The following is an 18765-nucleotide window of genomic DNA, read 5'->3' as shown; positions in this document are numbered from 1 at the left end:
TCTGCAGCTTATCTATGTCTCTCTCTAACCTTACAGCATCCTTCGTCACTATCCACAACTCGACCGACCTTAGTGTCATTCACAAATTTACTAATGCATCCTTCTATGCTCTCATCCACATTTATAAAAATGACAAACAGCAGTGGACCCAAAACAGATCCTTGCGGTACACCAGTAGTAACTGAACTCCAGGATGAATATTTCCCATCAACCACCACCCTCTGTCTTTCAGCTAGCCAATTTCTAATCCAAGAAACTAAATCCTCCTCAATCCCATGCCCCTCTATTTTGTGAAATGGCCTACCATGGGGAACCTTATCAAATGCCTTATTGAAATCCATTGTTATGGATTAAGCCAGACCACTCAACATTCTTAAGTGGGCAGCCCAGACCCTAACTTTGCAATTTATTTTGGTAAGTGTACAGTGAAAATTACCCAGATTAACTTAGCTAGGTTGTCTACTAGATTTCAAAACAGACAAAAATTTATTCTCAAAATTACACAATGAAACATAGAACAGAATAAAAAAAAATCCTTGACAGAACTCCTATCCAAACTAGACTTAATTATGCTGTTCCGAGTATACACAACAGTCCCAATAAATAAACTCCAGTATAAATGGAACACATGCTTACAGGTTGAAGTTAGGAGAGAGTAAGTTTCCACACAGCTCACCGTTGGATTTCCAACTAGTTCAAGACTGAACTAAAATGCTCTGCTCAGCTAGAGAGCTGACCACTCCCCTTTCATTGTACAGGTCACCTCTAAAACATGACCATTTTGGCCTGAAGTCTCATCTGTTTATATGTAAACAAAAGGCCTTGCAAAATCCTTTTCATCTCTGTACTAAACCAGACTGATCTGAGCCTGGTCTGGTTTGTTATCCTTTTGAAAAAAAAATCAAAGACAGAGTCTCCTTCTTCAGCCAACGTACAGCTTTTAGAAAAAAAGGACCAGCTTTGTGACACTTCTCCCATTTTTTTAAAAAAAGACATCAATATCAAAAGATCTCTTCATTTTTAACCCCTCAAAATGAAGAAGGGCTCATGCCCGAAACGCTGATTCTCCTGCTCCTTGGATGCTGCCTGACCTGCGCTTTTCCAGCAACACATTTTCAGCTCTAACTATAAGCATCCACAACCCCACACAAATTAAGGCCACGGTACACCCACCACTGAACGCCTCTGCATCTCATTCAAATCTTGACAAAACATCGGCAATCACATTTTCACAACCTGCCACATGCACGATTATCAAATTGAATGGCTGCAACAATGAGCTCCATCTAAACCGTTTAGAATTTTTGTCCTTTTTTTTTCCCCACACATCAATGGGTTTTGATCAGTGTATACAATTATCTCCGATGCATTGCTGATATTACAACATTTCAGTGTTTATATTGCCAACACCAAACTTACTCTTTCTCCACCATTGAATATTTATATTGAATGTTCAACTTCCTGGAAAAATACCCGATGGGTCTTTCTATTCCATAGTCATCCTCCTGCAGAAGCATTACCAGTGACACCCACGTCACTGGTATCGATAGCCACGTTGAAAGGCTTTGTGTAATCCAGTGGCTTACACTGGGGCAGTGGTTAACAGTTTTTAGGCTGTCAAATGTCTTTTGACAGTCTGCTGTCAATTGAAACTTCTTGCCCTTTTTTAACAATTCAGTGAGTAGAGCAGCCAAAGTTTGGTACAAACTTTTGGTAAAATCCACTTAATCCCAGGAACCATAGTACTGCTTTTGTTTTTAGTTGACGGTGTAGGAAGTTCCCCAATTACTTTCATTTTTTTTCATCCCGTGGGGCCCTTTTGTCCATGTCCAATAACATGGTCCAGGGAGGTGACTTGGACTTTGGCAAAATCACTTTTAGCTAGGTTTATCACCAAGCCTGCCTGCCAAAGTCTATCAAACAAGTCTGATAAATGCTGTAAATGTTCCTTCCACAAGTGACTAAAAACCACCAGGTCATCAATATATACCACAGAGTTGGGTAATCTGGCATTGACCTTTATTAGTCGGTCTGAAATGACTTTCCAGTAGCGTCTGAGCAAGTTCTACTTAGAAATGTAAGTTGCTTCTCCCACTTTTTTTTGACAGTCCTTCCTTTTCCCCCCGCGCCCCCCGCCCCCCCAAACTGTGGAAATTAGATATGCATCAGTCTTTGTAACGGTGTTGACTTTGCGATAGTCCACACGTAACAGTTGGGTACCATCTGGCTTTGGCACCATGACATAGGTGAGGTCCAGTACACTTTTTGCCACCTTGGAGCATGCACTCTATCTCCTTCTGAACCTGTGCCAACTTTAGAGAGTTGCCTATAAGAATGTTGCTGAATTGGAACAGGATCTCCTAGATGTACATCATGCACAATTAGGTAATACATCCCAGTTTATTTCTGCAAATCTTCCCCATGTGATAGTAATAACTCTTCTAGGTCACTTTAATCTTCTTGTGGAAGGTAATTGAATAATTTATTCCAATTTTTGACAACTTCCTCATTGAACATTCCTCATTGAACATTCCTCAAATCAAATTGGACAATGCAGAATCCTCTGAACCTGGTTCTCCCTTCTGTGCTGTAATCATTAACACCTTCTCCTCTTGCTTTCCTTCCCTGTCAAAATACCTTCTGAGCATATTCACATGACACACTTTGAGATTTCTTCCTATCTGGAATCCTTACCAAGTAGTTTGCCTCACTCTATTTCTTGTCAATTTGATGTGGTCCATGAAACCTTGCTTTTAAAGGCTCACCTGCTTCTGGGAGTAACACCAATACCTTCTCCCTAATTGGAAAATTGCAGATTTGTGATTTTGTATCCGCTTCCTGTTTCACTGTGTATTGCACGACTTTTAAATGGTGTCTTGCCAGTTCTCTACCTCTAGTTAATTGTTCTCTAAAACACACAGTCCAAATGGGTGGTCTTTGAATCCTGACCTATTAATTTCTCAATCAATTTTAATGGTCCTCTTCATGCCCAAAAATTAATTCAAATGGACTGAATTTGGTTGATTCATTCAGTGCATCTCTGATCGCAAAAAGTACAAACTGAACTCCCTTCTCTCAATCATCTGGATAATCCTGACCATAAGCCCTCAACGTGGTCTTTAATGTTTGATGCTATTTCTCTAGCGCTCCCTGCGATTCCAGATGGTACACAGTAGATTTAAACTGCTTTATTCCGAAGTTATCCATAACTTCCTTGAAAAGTTTGGATGTGAAGTTTGATCCTTGATCTGGATCTCTATTGGTAGTCTGTATTTTAAAAAAAATAACTTAAGTAGTTCTTCTACAGCCGTTTTAGCTGTGATGTTGTGTAATGGGATTGCCTCTGGAAATCTAGTCGGCACATACATTTTAATAAATACTTTTTTGAGGTAGGGGACCTACACCATCAACCACGACTCTTGTGAAGGGTTCCTCAAATGCTGGAATAGGTATTAAAGGTACAGATTTTATTACTGCCTGTGGTTTTCCAATTAGCTGACAAGTATGACAATCTGGCAAAATTCAACTGCATCTTTGTATAGTCCAGACCAGTAAAAATGTCTTCATCTTAGCCTGCGTTTTCCTCCCCCCTAAATGACCTCCAAGTTGTAGCTCATGCACCACTCTCAATACCACCTTTTCCACACCCTTCTGGCAAAATAATTTGATGAATCTCTGCCCATTTCTCATGTGCCTGAATACGTGATGGTCTCCATTTCCTCATTAAGACGCCATTTGTTAAGTAATAACACACAGGGATACATTCACTTTCCTTCTCTGTAAAAGCCTTTTCTTATAACTGTTTTAACTCCTAATCTTTCTTCTGTAATTCAATCAACTATTTGCCCCTTCTCTGTTCCACTTATGTGATCAAAGAGGTTTTGTATAGCGTTAAGTCGCTTCCTTGCCTGTACCTTTTGATCTCTCCTGCTTCAGCTTGTGCCTCTGTGATCTTGTGATCGCAGAGAAAATTTCTGGAAAAACATTCTCCATGTCTTCAATTACCTGCATCTCCACTGACTTTTCAACTAGAGTAGGCATCATTCCTACTGATGAATTAGCTATACCATTTGCAAGGACAAATTTGTATTCCTGGAGCTGAGATTCTGTCTAGTACTCCTACCACAAATTTTCCATTCTTCTCTGGACTGTCTAGCCTCACTTTACATTACTGAGTACTTTTTTTCTCACCCATGAATTCCTGTTACCAGTACCTTTTCTGGCAATAGTTCCTCAGGCGTACATATCTCCTCATCCTTCAGCATTACCGACTGAGAGGATCCTGTGTTCCTTAATATTGTAACCTCTTTACTTGCTACTCCTGGTCTATGTGAATAAACTTTGCCCTTGCGTGTGTTTTTTCAGCAGATCTGGCACTTCCTCCTTAATCAACCTCCGATCATCTTGTACACTGAGACAATTGTCGAACTTCCCTTGTGTTTTTTGGTACTAGTCCAACAAAACTTCCAGGCTTGTCTGGTTTTCCTACAATCTGGCTTTCTCCGAGCCCACCAACACTGAGTAATAAAGTGGGCCACACAAAATCAATGAAAACACTGGAGCTTTTTAATTTCTTTGTCCCTGTCAAAGGTTTCTTTTTTGCCCTGTGGTAAGTTGTCCTTATGATCTTCACTGAAGTCTACCTTTCCCTATCCATGTGAGGATTTATTTGTCCCAATTTTTATCCCTCATGGACTGAAATTAATTCTGGAACCAAATTGTTTTATGGGCATGCTCATAATCATCAGCCACTTCAGCTGCTAACCTTGCTGTTTTAACTCTCTGCTCTTCCACATGAGTTTGCACTACATTAGGCAGTGAATTTTTGAATTCCTACAAAATAATTACCTCTCTAAGGGCATCATAGGTTTTCACGATTTTTTTTTTTAAAGTTCTTAACCATCTATCAAAATTACTGTGTTCGATCCTTTCAAACTCACTATAGGTTTGACCTGGGTCCCTCCTTTAGACTCCTGAAACGTTGTCTAAAGACTTCTAGTGCAAGCTCATATCCACTTAAAATGGCTTTTTTTTCCACCACTTCATACTCCCTAGATACCTCCTCTGATAGTGATGTAAATACCTCACCAGCCCTCACCAGGTGTAGCAAGTAAAGAGGTTACAATATTAAGGAACACAGGATCCTCTCAGTCGGTAATGCTGAAGGATGAGGAGATATGTACTCCTGAGGAACTATTGCCAGAAAAGATACTGGTGAGGTATTTACATCACTATCACAAAACCCACGTTGCCACTGTCCACTGCATTTGTTTTGCTATATTTTCAAATGAGATGAAAAAGGCTTCCATATCCTCCTTATCAAATGTAGGCAATGCTTGAACATACTTAGTTTCTCACTGGGCTTCTGACTACCAGAGGCTTGCTCATCCTCACTCTCTTCCCATACTAAGCCTACCCTCAGCCTTTATCTCCAGCCTTTTAAGCTGACTTTCCTTTTTAAGTGTCCGTTTTTGAAGTTCAAAAGCTGTCTCTCTCGCTCCCTCGCTCCCTCGCTCCCTCGCTCCCTCGCTCCCTCGCTCCCTCGCTCCCTCGCTCCCTCGCTCCCTCGCTCCCTCGCTCCCTCGCTCCCTCGCTCCCTCGCTCCCTCGCTCCCTCGCTCCCTCGCTCCCTCGCTCCCTCGCTCCCTCGCTCCCTCGCTCCCTCGCTCCCTCGCTCCCTCGCTCCCTCGCTCTCTCGCTCCCTCGCTTTTTCTCTCGCTCTCTCGCTTTTTCTCTCGCTCTCTCGCTTTTTCTCTCGCTCTCTCGCTTTTTCTCTCGCTCTCTCGCTTTTTCTCTCGCTCTCTCGCTCCCTCGCTTTTTCTCTCGCTCTCTCGCTCCCTCGCTTTTTCTCTCGCTCTCTCGCTCCCTCGCTTTTTCTCTCGCTCTCTCGCTCCCTCGCTTTTTCTCTCGCTCTCTCGCTCCCTCGCTTTTTCTCTCGCTCTCTCGCTCCCTCGCTTTTTCTCTCGCTCTCTCGCTCCCTCGCTTTTTCTCTCGCTCTCTCGCTCCCTCGCTTTTTCTCTCGCTCTCTCGCTCCCTCGCTTTTTCTCTCGCTCTCTCGCTCCCTCGCTTTTTCTCTCGCTCTCTCGCTCCCTCGCTTTTTCTCTCGCTCTCTCGCTCCCTCGCTTTTTCTCTCGCTCTCTCGCTCCCTCGCTTTTTCTCTCGCTCTCTCGCTCCCTCGCTTTTTCTCTCGCTCTCTCGCTCCCTCGCTTTTTCTCTCGCTCTCTCGCTCCCTCGCTTTTTCTCTCGCTCTCTCGCTCCCTCGCTTTTTCTCTCGCTCTCTCGCTCCCTCGCTTTTTCTCTCGCTCTCTCGCTCCCTCGCTTTTTCTCTCGCTCTCTCGCTCCCTCGCTTTTTCTCTCGCTCTCTCGCTCCCTCGCTTTTTCTCTCGCTCTCTCGCTCCCTCGCTTTTTCTCTCGCTCTCTCGCTCCCTCGCTTTTTCTCTCGCTCTCTCGCTCCCTCGCTTTTTCTCTCGCTCTCTCGCTCCCTCGCTTTTTCTCTCGCTCTCTCGCTCCCTCGCTTTTTCTCTCGCTCTCTCGCTCCCTCGCTTTTTCTCTCGCTCTCTCGCTCCCTCGCTTTTTCTCTCGCTCTCTCGCTCCCTCGCTTTTTCTCTCGCTCTCTCGCTCCCTCGCTTTTTCTCTCGCTCTCTCGCTCCCTCGCTTTTTCTCTCGCTCTCTCGCTCCCTCGCTTTTTCTCTCGCTCTCTCGCTCCCTCGCTTTTTCTCTCGCTCTCTCGCTCCCTCGCTTTTTCTCTCGCTCTCTCGCTCCCTCGCTTTTTCTCTCGCTCTCTCGCTCTTTCTCTCGCTCTCTCGCTCTCTCGCTCCCTCGCTTTTTCTCTCGCTCTCTCGCTCCCTCGCTTTTTCTCTCGCTCTCTCGCTCCCTCGCTTTTTCTCTCGCTCTCTCGCTCCCTCGCTTTTTCTCTCGCTCTCTCGCTCCCTCGCTTTTTCTCTCGCTCTCTCGCTCCCTCGCTTTTTCTCTCGCTCTCTCGCTCCCTCGCTTTTTCTCTCGCTCCCTCGCTCCCTCGCTTTTTCTCTCGCTCCCTCGCTTTTTCTCTCGCTCTCTCGCTCCCTCGCTTTTTCTCTCGCTCTCTCGCTCCCTCGCTTTTTCTCTCGCTCTCTCGCTCCCTCGCTTTTTCTCTCGCTCTCTCGCTCCCTCGCTTTTTCTCTCGCTCTCTCGCTCCCTCGCTTTTTCTCTCGCTCTCTCGCTCCCTCGCTTTTTCTCTCGCTCTCTCGCTCCCTCGCTTTTTCTCTCGCTCTCTCGCTCCCTCGCTTTTTCTCTCGCTCTCTCGCTCCCTCGCTTTTTCTCTCGCTCTCTCGCTCCCTCGCTTTTTCTCTCGCTCTCTCGCTCCCTCGCTTTTTCTCTCGCTCTCTCGCTCCCTCGCTTTTTCTCTCGCTCTCTCGCTCCCTCGCTTTTTCTCTCGCTCTCTCGCTCCCTCGCTTTTTCTCTCGCTCTCTCGCTCCCTCGCTTTTTCTCTCGCTCTCTCGCTCCCTCGCTTTTTCTCTCGCTCTCTCGCTCCCTCGCTTTTTCTCTCGCTCTCTCGCTCCCTCGCTTTTTCTCTCGCTCTCTCGCTCCCTCGCTTTTTCTCTCGCTCTCTCGCTCCCTCGCTTTTTCTCTCGCTCTCTCGCTCCCTCGCTTTTTCTCTCGCTCTCTCGCTCCCTCGCTTTTTCTCTCGCTCTCTCGCTCCCTCGCTTTTTCTCTCGCTCTCTCGCTCCCTCGCTTTTTCTCTCGCTCTCTCGCTCCCTCGCTTTTTCTCTCGCTCTCTCGCTCCCTCGCTTTTTCTCTCGCTCTCTCGCTCCCTCGCTTTTTCTCTCGCTCTCTCGCTCCCTCGCTTTTTCTCTCGCTCTCTCGCCCCCTCGCTTTTTCTCTCGCTCTCTCGCCCCCTCGCTTTTTCTCTCGCTCTCTCGCCCCCCTGCTTTTAATCATAACTCAAACTGTTTCATTTCTGCTGCCCTTTCCTTATCTCTCACGTCCAACTCGAGCTGCTTCATTTGCAGTTGAATTCTTTCCATCTCTATAGATTCTGATGGTTTCTCCAGCAAGTTTAAATGCTGAGCTACTGCTATAATTATCTGTCCTTCCCTCACAGAAGCGGGCAGTTCCAATTCCGGCTTCTCTGTTAATTCCTGCAAATTGGTCTTATTCACTTTTTTGCAAAACTTCCAGTCACCGCATCCAAATCCAGAAAACATTCGACGACTGAAAGAACCATTCCTATCTCAAGGCTTTGTCTACCCAACCAAACTGAAATAAAGACCCTAGTACCTACCACTCTGTTTAAAACCCTGCCAAGAGCCACCATTCTGTTATGGACTAGGCCAGACCACTCCAAACATAAGCAGGCAGTCCAGACCATAACTTTGCAATTTGTTTTGGCAAGTGTTCAGTGAAAATTACCCAGATTAAGTTAGTTAAATTGACGACTAGGTTTTAAAACAGACAAACGTGTTTATTCACAAAGTTACGCAATGCAACACCGAACAGAATAAAGAACCTCTTCGATCTCAGTCTATCCAAACTAGACTTAATTATGCTGTTCCAAATATACACAATAGTCCCAATAAGCAAACTCCCTTTAAAACCCAGTATAAATGGAACACATGCTTACAGGTTGAAGTTAGGAGAGAGAGAGTTTCCATGCAGCTCACTGTTGAATTTCCAACCAGTTCAAGACTGAACTAAATTCTCAGCTAGAGAGCAGACCACTTCCCCCTTCCATTATACAGGTCACCTCTAAAACATGACCACTTTGACCTGAAGTCTCATCTGTTCACACAAAAACAAAAGGCTTCTCAAAATTCTTTTCATTTCTGTACCAAACCACACTGATCGGAGCCTGGCCTGGTTTATTACCCCTCTGAAAAAAATCAAGGGCAGAGTATCCTTGAGCCAAGGAACAGCTTTCAGGAAAAAAAAGGGACTAGCTTTGTGACACCAAATATACCACATAACTGCTTTACCATCATCCACCTGCTTGGTCACCATCTCAATGAACTTTAAGGTTTGTGAGGCACGACCTACCCTTCACAAAACTGTGACTATCCCTAATCAATTTATTCCTTTCTAGATGATAAACCCGAGATCTTTTATAACCCTGTCCAACACTTTACCGACAACCAAAGTAAGGTTCGCAGATCTATAATTTCCAAGGTTGTCTCTACTCCCCTCCTTCAACAAAGGAACAACATTTACTATCCTCCAGTCTTCTGGTACTATTCCTATAGATAATGACGACATAAAGATCAAAGCCAAAAGCTTGCCAATCTCTTCCCTGGCTTCCTAGAGAATCCTAGGGTAAATCCTACTCGACCCAGGGGACTTGGTATTTTTACACTTTCCAGAATTGCTAACACATCCTCCCTATGCATCTCAATCCCATCTAGTCTAGTAGCCTGTACTTCAGTATTCATACTAGAAAAAGACAATGTGGTTGAGGAGAATACTGACAAAGTATTCATTTAGCCCTTCCCATATCTCCTGTGATTCCAAGCACAACTTCCCACTACTATGCTTGATTGGTGCTAATCTTGCTCTAGTCGTTTTTTTATTCCTGAGATGGCTATAGAAAGCTTTAGGGTTTTTCTTGATCCTATCTGCCAATGACAACTCATGTCCCCTCCTGGCTCTTAGCTCTCTTTTTGGGTCTTTCCTGGCTAACTTCTAACTCTCAAGTGCCCTAACTGAGCCTTCATATCTCATCCTAACATTAAGCTGTTGTCTGCCTCTTGACAAGAGATTCAACTTCCTCTGTAAACCACGTCTCCCGGGCTCGACAACTTCCTCCCTGCCTGACTTATACATAGCAAGGACCTGCAGTAGCTGGTTCTTGAATAAGCCACATTTCAACTGCGCCCATCCCCTGCAGTTTCCTTCCCCATCCAATGCATCCTAAATCTGGCCTAATTACATCGTAATTGCCTTTCCTCCAGCTATAACTCTTGCCCTGTGGTATACACCTATCCCTTTCCATTGCTAAAGTAAACATAACCGAATTGTGGTCACTATACCAAAGTGCTCATCTACCTCCAAATCTAACATTTGGTCAGGTTCATTACTCGGTACCAAATCTAATGTGGCCTCGCCCCTTGATGGCCTCTCTACATACTGTGGCAGGAAACACTCTTGAACACATTGGACAAAAACTGACCCATCTAAACTATTGCATTCCCAGTGAAAATTTAGAAAGTTAAAGTCCCCCATAACAACTACCCTGTCACTCTCACCCTTTCGAGGATCATCTTTGCTATCCTATCCTCGACATCTCTGAAGCTATTTGGAGGCCTGTAGAAAACTCCCAGCAGGGTAACTTCCATTCTGGTTTCTAATGTTAGCCCATACTAACTCAGTAGACAAATCCTGAAATGTCCTTTCTGCAACTGTAATACTGTCCTTTATTAACAGTGACCCACCACCCCCTCTTTTACCATTATTCTCTGTTCTTACTGAAACCTCTAAATCCCGGAACCTGCAATAACCATTCTTGTCCATGTCTCTGAAATGGCCACAACATCGAAACCTCTGGTGCCAACCCATGCTGCCAGTTCACCCACCTTATTTGGTATGTTCCTGGCGATGAAGTAGACACACTTCAAACCAACTTCTTGCTTGCTGGTGCCTTCTTGCAATCTTGAAATGTTAGTTCTCACTTTACTACTCAACCGCCCATACACTTGGACTACAATTTTGGTTTCCATCCCCCTGCTGAATTAGTTTAAACCCATCCAAAGAGCATTAGCAAATTTCACCCCTAGCCCACCACAGAATATTGGTACCCTCTGGTTCAGGTGATGACCATCCTGTTTGTAGAGGTCTAACCTATCCCAGAAAGAGTCCCAATTATCCAGGAATCCAAAACACTCCTTCCTGCACCATCCCTGTAGCCACATGTTCAACTCCCCTTCCTCCCTTTTCCTTGCCTCGCTAGCATGTGGTATGGACAGCAACTCTTTGATCTAGCTTTAAGCTTCCACCCTAACTCCCTGAATTTCTGCCTTAAATCCCCATCCCTTTTCCTACCTATGTCATTAGTGCCTAAGTGGACCACGACTTGGGACTACTTCCCCTCCTCCTCAAGGATCCCAAAAGCACTATCAGAGGCATCACAAACCTTGGCACCCGGGTCACAGCACACCAACCGTGAGTGTCTCTCATTTCCACTGAGCCTCTTATCTGTCCCCTAACTATGGTGTCCCAGATGACTAGTGCTCTGCTCCTCTTTCCGCTTCCCTTCTAAGCAATAGGGACTGACTCTGTCAGAAACCTGTGTCCTATTGCTTACCCCTGGTAAGTCATTTCTTCCCCCCCACCCCATCCAAAACAGTTTCCATAACAGTATACCTGTTGTTGAAGGGAATGGCCATAGGGGATCCCTGCATTGCCTTCCAGTTCCCTTTCCATCCCTTGACTATAACCCACCTATCTTCTTTTACCTGAAGTGTGACTATCTCCCTGTAACTTTTCTCTAACTCCCTCTGCCTCCCAAATGATCAGCTGTTAATCCTGCTCCGGCTCCAGTTCTAGTTTCCTAACGCAGTTATCGAGGAGGTTGACTTCGGTGCACGTTCCGCAGAGGAAGTCAGCAGGGACACTAGTGGTGACCCTTATCTCCCATATTCTGCAGGAGGAACGTTCAACTGCCCTAAGGTCCATTCCCACTATTCTAAATTCCCAACGAGACTACTTAAAAAAAAAAACTAGTCACCTTACGAATCTGGCACCTTAACGATTCTTTTGTACTACAAATGATAAACTTCATATATTGTGTAAAATTTGTAAAAATAAGGGCTTGGAATGGGTCACAACTAGCTTTAAATTGAATGAGAAATTGCTGGATAAACTCAGCAGGTCTGACCGAGCTCATGCAATTGTGTTCTGAAGAAAGAACACTGACCTAAAATGTTAACTCTGCTTTCTCTCCACAGATGCTGCCAGATCTGAGTTTTTGCAAAACTTGATTTCCAGCATCTACAATTCTTTAGGTTTGTCTTTGTTTAAACTTTTAAAATACAGCCTATAAATTGATATTTAACTGCTCTCAGAACTTATTGTCATGGGCACCAGTTTTTTGACAATATTTCTGCCATGATTTCAATATCACATGATCAGATTTGTGCTCGCTGTTTAACTATTCATTTCTTAATGAATAAAATCAAGTAAATCTTAGTTGCCAAATAAAGCCCTGAATTTGCTCAAATTATTTTTAAATTTCACTAGTTTATTGGACTCTGATGAATTGCATTGTAACAGCAATGTTCACAGCCGCCTGTTGTCCTTTACCTGAAACACGAACTTGCTGTTAGCTTTATCGTAAACAAACAGTTCTGAAATTTAGTACTCAGCTTGCAATCTGAACTTTTTCCTCAATTGTTATTTTTGAGGTGAAAAGGAAACTTTGTCACTTCACTTAAGGGATCAAATGGTGTGTGTCTGATATTTGGCCTCTTTTCTCAAGTAATTGATTCAGACTTGACCCATTAGCTGCTAGTGGGCTTTTGCTGCTATTTGCATTAGTTAATTTCCCTAATGCTGGCTGTAAGAAGCTTTTTCACATTTGGTGTTCTGGTGGTTTCTGTACAGAAGTTTTCTATTCGGTATTGTTTCCTTCGTGTCTGTTGTTAAGCCATGGCTTTTCTGACTTCTGGCTGATCTTAAAGCAATTGATTGAGAAAAGGAGTTTTTGTTTAATCAAATTCCTTTCTAGATCATCTCTGGTCTGTTTTTGTCTTAGCAGCCTAGAAAATCATGGCAACCATCCTTTTACATGGCTTGTTACAAAACTATTTTTGATCTGAGACAGACTAGTTTGGTCTGTCTTCAGGCTTAAACTTCAAAACAACACCTTTTTGAGTTGTACCACAATGCTAAATATTGCTGACTGTGCTCATAAAACTATTAGGTTCTGATTTTACTTAAAGGGCTAAGCTATACTTTTTTTTTGTGTTCAGGCCCAGGTGCTCATGAGTCTTCCAAATGATTGTTCCAAACCCACCCACATTGATTTGTGCTCAATGAAGTGCAGCTCTAACATTGCTTTGCATTTCACTGGGATCCTGATACCCCCAGCACAACAGACATCACAATTCCTATGATTTCCGAAACTTCAGGATTGGACATTAAAACAAATGTTTACTACATGTGAAGATCACCTGATCACTTGTTACATAGTGAGTCATAGAGACGAACAGCACAGAAACAGACCCTTCGGTCCAACTCGTCCATGCCAACCAGATATCCCAACCTAATCGAGTCCCAGTTGCCAGCACCCGATCCATATCCTTTCATATACCCATCCCAGATGCCTTTTAAATGCTATAATTGTACCAGCCTCCACCGAGTCCTCTGGAAGTTCATTTCGTACACATACCACCCTCTCTCTCTGTGGGAAAAAGTTGCCCCTTGGGTCTTTTTTTATATCTTCCCCTCACCCTAAACCTACGCCCTCTAGTTCTGGACTCCCCGACCCCAGGGAAAAGACTTTGTCTATTTACCCTATCCATGCCCCTCGTGATTTTGTAAACTATAAGGTCACCCTTAGCTTCCGATGCTCCAGGGAAAACAGCCCCAGCCTATTCAGTCTCTCCCTATAGCTCAAATCCTCCAACTTTTTGGCAACATCCTTGTAAATCTTTTCTGAACCCATTCAAGTTTCATAATCTACTTCCTATCGGAAGAAGACCAGAATTGCAGGCAATATTCCAACAGTGGCCTAACCAACATCCTGTACAGCTGCAACATGACCTCCCAACTCCTATACTCAATGCTCTGACCAATAAAGGAAAGCATACCAAACGCTGCCTTCACTATCCTATCTATCTGTAACTCTACTTTCAAGAGCTATGAACCTGGTCTCCAAGGTCTCTTTGTTCAGCAACACTCCCTAGGACCTTACCATTAAGTGTGTAAGTCTTGCTACGATTTGCTTTGTGAAAATGCAGCATCTCACATTTATCTAAATTAAACTCCATCTGCCATTCGGCCCATTGGCCCATTAGATCAAGATTCCATTGTAATCTGAGGTAACCTTCTTTACTGTCCACTACATCTCCAATTTTGGTGTCATCTGCAAACTTACTAACTATACCTCCTGTGTTCACATCCAAGTTAAGCTGTTAGACAACTAGTTTCTCAGTGAACAGTTATGATCAATATTGCCCTTCAAGAGAAGAAATTACACATGACATAAATGCAAAATTATAGGCAAGCTACTGCAAGAGTATTGTCTCTCAGATGTAGGTCTGTCTAAAACTGCAGATATTGCATTTACTGGGGATATTGCACTTACAATTTAAAAAATGTTCAATTCATCAGATTAGATTCCCTACAGTGTGGAAACAGGCCCTTCAGCCCAACCAGTCCACACTGACCCTCTGAAGAATAACCCACCCAGACCCATTTTCCTCTGACTAATGCACCTAACACTATAGGCAATTTAGCATGGCCAATTCATCTGACCTGCACACCTTTGGACTGTGGGAGGAAACCCACGCAGACACTGGGAGAATGTGCAAACTTCACACAGTTGCCCGAGACTGGAATTGAACCTGGGAACCTGGTGCTGAGACAGCAATGCTAGCCACTGAGCCACCATGCCACCCCAAAACCTGACTGCCATACATTGCTCTCAAACCCCTACACAAGAGTACAGGAACCCACAAACAAAAATACATTTTAATTGGGAAAATTTGAAATCCCTTTCAAAATTGCTGTTGAACACAGACACCAAGCCAATATGTTTTCCTTATACCTGAGAAAATCCCTTACCCAATAACAGAAAAAACAAAGCAATGTATGCATGAGATGATCAGTACAGGGCTATCTGGGAATGAACATTAAAGAATGCTGACAGGTATTGTCAGAGTTCCCAAGCCAATAGCTCAATATAAATGTGTGTGAATTGATCTCACCCCCACAGCTTCATGTATTAAGGGGATGAAAGGTTATCTGGGTTGGCAGCATTGTGAATTTGAGATTACAATCCAATCAAGTATGTTTTGCATAGCAAAGTAGGCATGAGGGGCTGAATGGTCTACAAATTCATGTTTGGATGTTGTTGATACAAACAGCAACAAATGGCCTTACAGAAGGTTAAGTATATGCTGACTGAGCCCATTACAATATGTCATATAAATCTGATGGTTGTTGTGGATGGGTTAACTGCAGGCAGTGAAGTGGGTCACTTTTTTTCGGGGGGCATCCAATGGATACAGAAATATCATTAAAGGGTAATATGTGGGCTTATCAGAGACAAAGGAGATGCTGGGCTTTTGATGCCTGGAGGAGGAAAGCCTCATATTCAACCTTGGGACTCTGCAACCAGATAGGATAAATGGGGATTTCAACAGCTTCCTCATTTTCCCCTCCCCCTCACATTATCCCAGTTCCAAGCCTCCAACTTGGCAACACCCTCCTGACCTGGCTATCACTCCCCCTCTTTCCCCCCCCCCCCACCGACCTACCACCTTCTCCCTCACCTTCAGCTACCTTTCCACAAACCTCACCTCCTCCCATTTATCTCTCAAGCCTCATTCCAGATGAAGGGCTTATGCCCGAAATGTTGCATCTCCTGCTCCTCAGATGCTGCCTGGCTGGCTGTGCTTTTCCAGTACCACACACTCGACTCTGATCTCCAGCATTTGCAGTCCTCACTATCTCCTTATCAGAATTAAATCTGGTAGAGGCCATTATTGAACAGATGCTTTAATAGATGACAGGATTCTTGGAAAAATTTGATTGCAATTATAAGCCTTTGATCTCTATAGAGTAAGTAAAAATACCACCTCCTGTATGGTGATTTCACCTCTTGAGATTATCCTAAGGAGATTTGGTATGTCCAAGGCAGGATCAGATGCCAGCAAGTACTCTTTCCAGAGTAACAGTTGGTGTGGGCCATATGTGAAGACTTTGTTTCTAACACAGGCAGCACTTCACTATCAAAGGAATTACTGGATTTTAGTTCGTTATTCACTGCATGCAGCATTCTTTTAGAGGATTCACTCAACCAAGTACACAGCAAGATCTCCTGGCTTGTTCAGTGGCCAGCAATCTCAGTAATTTGAAGAACCTTGTTGTAACATGTAATACATCTTGTATACAGTAATGAATGGCAGGAACAGCTCATTGCTACTGAGTTTACTGAGACCCTGGGCCTGTTTGCACAAGGGCAGTTTTATTATGAAGGCCATTCTTAATATCACTGTCAGTTAGTATTCATGATTATTTGTTTGAGGTTGAGAAACATAAACCTCTGTGACCAATTTACCAATCCATTCCTTTCTCGTGGTTCTCTTCAAAGGTGCAGATTGGTTTTTTTTCTTTTCCCAATCAACTATCTTCCAAGGCACAATAATGGGGTGATTCTGATCCTTCTCCTGAAGGAACACTAACCCTCTGGAATAGGCAGGCAGAACTAAAATGTTACTAAGCTAAAATGTTTATGATGTTGACACTGTCTGTATCAGTTTGGCTAAGGGACTTTCATAATAGTTGCTTTCTAATAGTACCCTTAATGTCTCCAATCAAACTTTTTCCTTTAAGATACAGCCAAAGGTCCAATCTGTCATAACCACTGTCACTTTGTCTCAAAGTTCGGCCTACTCCTCCAACATCCTTATCACAGGAACTACTTACTCAACCCAAAAAATGTTGGGAACAATTGACTGTTGATCCCTTCATTTGTATTCAAGGCATGTGGTCAGGCCACTAGATTGATTTGTATTTCTGATCTCCCAGAAGCCAGCAGTCAGAAACCAGGATTCAGTTATTTACTTCACCTTTGTAAACTTTCCTGACACATTTATTGATACAACTGTCTCAAAGACATGAGAAGGAGTGGGAGAGATGAAGTAAAAAGGTTTGAAATATTGTAAAAATCTCAGTAATTTACTTGTGAATGTATATAACTGTCAAACTATGCTTTTACAAAGGGAAAAAAAGTGGGCAGAGGAATTGTTGAGGCTTTCAGGACCGTAGCACAGCCTTTCAATGACTGCAGCTGCTCCATACTGAACATGAAAATCACAATGTGGGTAGACTTTCTAAAAAAAAAAAAATCAAGGAACAGATGCAGAGAAGCATGTGGAGTAGATAAACTAGCATTTAGTGGCAGTATATATGGTGTAAAATCTTTTGAATCTTGCAACAGTAAGACTAAAGCCTGATATATCTCAATGCCATGGAACATTTACTATGTAATGTTAAAGGAGGATTTGGATGGAATGTCTACATTCTCTGAAAGTGTGTTGCTGGAAAAGCACAGCAGGTCAGGCAGCATCTGAGGAGCAAGAAAATAGACGTTTCGGGCAAAAGCCCTTCATCAAGAATGAGGTTGGGAGCCTTGGGGGTGGAGAGATAAATGGGAGGGGGTGGGGCTGGGGAAGGTAGCTGAGAGTGCAATAGGTGGATGGAGGTGGGGGTGAAGGTGATAGGTCGGAGAGGAGGGTGGAGCGGATAAGTGGGAAGGAAGATTGACAGGTCATGATGGTGCTGAGCTGGAAGGTTGGAACTGGGGTAAGGTTGGGGGGGGGTGGAGGGGAAACGAGGAAACTGGTGAAGTCCACACTGATGTCCTGGGGTTGAAGGGTCCTGAGGCAGAAGATGACTCATTCTTCGTCCAGGAGTTGGGTGATGAGTGAGTGGCAAGAGAGGAGAGTCCTGAGGAAGAATGCCTCGTCTTCTGTTTTGGAACCCTTCAACCCCAGGATATCAACGTGGCCTTCGCCAGTTTCCTCATTTCCCCTCCCTCCCCACCCCTACCTTACCCCAGTTCCAACCTTCCAGCTCAGCACCGTCCTCATGACCTGTCCCTCCTGTCAATCTTCCCACCCTTCTGTTCCACCCTCTTCTCTGACCTCTTGACTTTACCCCCACCTCCATCCACCTATTGCACTCTCAGCTGCCTTCTCCCCAGCCCCACCACCCTCCCATTTCTCTGTCAAACCTAGAGGCTCCCAGCCTAATTCCTAATGAAGGGTATTGCCCTGAAACGTCCATTTCCCTGCTCCTCAGATGCTGCCTGACCTGTGCTTTTCCAGCAACACACCCTCAACTCTGATCTCCAGCATCTGCAGACCTCACTGTCTCCTACATTTTCTGAATTCCTAAGGTGTTGTTGCACAAGTCCATATGATATTGTAGTGAATGGTACTTATGCCATTTCTCAGGATTAACCCTTTCAGATTTTCTTAGAATCCTGCACAATAGCCATTAACATGCAAGTTGAATATGCTTGCAACAGTCCAAAAAACAGCGTCGTTTGGAGGAAATCATGCTCTTACGGAAAAAGTTCTACTGCAAGAATTATTGCTGCTTCCAGTTCTGACTGAAAGAACCACAGATTGCCTGAATTTGAAATATGTTGTCTTATTCTTCCTGCACACGTTTATCTCTGGTAGTAATTTCCCCTCAATTTTCTTTTAATTTTGAGATTGACTGTCAGGGCTCAAAGTTCTCCTGCACACCACCACCTTCATTACAGCTGCTGGATTTGAGGTGTAGCTAACAATAATCATAGTATTAGCTTATAGGTAAAACATTGTGCTCATACCTGTACCTTGTTCCAATTGGTGGACCTTGCAACACTGAACCCAGATGGGCCAACTTAAATACATTGCCTGTGCACCTTCCTGTACTGCATCCAAACTATAACACAAGCTAGTTAATGTGCTCTTTCATTCGCCTGCATTTAAATGAGAACAAAGTTAACATCAGAAGCAAATTGAATATCTAGATCAATTAACTTTGCACTTAGCCCCCTACTGTGTACAACTTAGTAAAACTA

General features: G+C 43.9%; 1 protein-coding gene across 5 annotated transcripts in view; it reads left to right on the top strand.

Annotated features, from left to right (window-relative positions):
• The window catches only part of epha6 (eph receptor A6), a 687522-nt gene that overhangs the window by 39625 nt on the left and 629132 nt on the right, over nt 1-18765 (top strand). The window lies entirely within an intron of this gene.

The sequence above is a fragment of the Chiloscyllium plagiosum genome, unplaced genomic scaffold (assembly GCF_037043375.1).
Source record: "Chiloscyllium plagiosum isolate Xiang-an unplaced genomic scaffold, Cpla_swu_hap1 HiC_scaffold_12, whole genome shotgun sequence".
NCBI classification, from domain to species: domain Eukaryota; kingdom Metazoa; phylum Chordata; class Chondrichthyes; order Orectolobiformes; family Hemiscylliidae; genus Chiloscyllium; species Chiloscyllium plagiosum.
The sequence above is the reverse complement of the archived record's forward strand: the minus strand, read 5'-3'. Positions and strand labels throughout refer to the sequence as shown.